This window comes from Chrysochloris asiatica, unplaced genomic scaffold (assembly GCF_000296735.1).
Source record: "Chrysochloris asiatica unplaced genomic scaffold, ChrAsi1.0 scaffold00223, whole genome shotgun sequence".
NCBI lineage: Eukaryota > Metazoa > Chordata > Mammalia > Afrosoricida > Chrysochloridae > Chrysochloris > Chrysochloris asiatica.
In genome coordinates, this window is record NW_006408741.1 from 202,875 (window position 1) to 203,337 (window position 463).

The following is a 463-nucleotide window of genomic DNA, read 5'->3' on the forward strand; positions in this document are numbered from 1 at the left end:
CTTGTTCTTTGCCAATTCCTTCAATGCACTTTGGACATTCCCCCTGAGCATAAAATACTTAGACTACTAAGATCTATAAGAAGGAGCTATTAAGGTTACTAAACATGGAAGCATTGTATGTCTTTCGACTAATGGAAGTTTGTGTGTTCATACTTCAGATATTTGAAGTAATGACGATTGAAAATCATAAAATAAAATGAACTAGGAAAGAACCTACCATTCTGTTTCTCCAGCCCTTTTCTCTCCTGGAGGTGAGGTAAATGATGTTTTCTGTTATGTTTTCTTTTAATGATACAAGTTGTGCTAAAGAGATCTCATAGAAGACCAAGACATCCTAACTGGAGAATGTGACTGTGGGAATTTGTGCGTTAATATTACATAGTCTGTCTCAACAGGGTGTCATTAGCAGCAGAAACAGAAAGCAAATTAAAACCAGTCCCTTCAGCGTTCCTAGACACTGCAG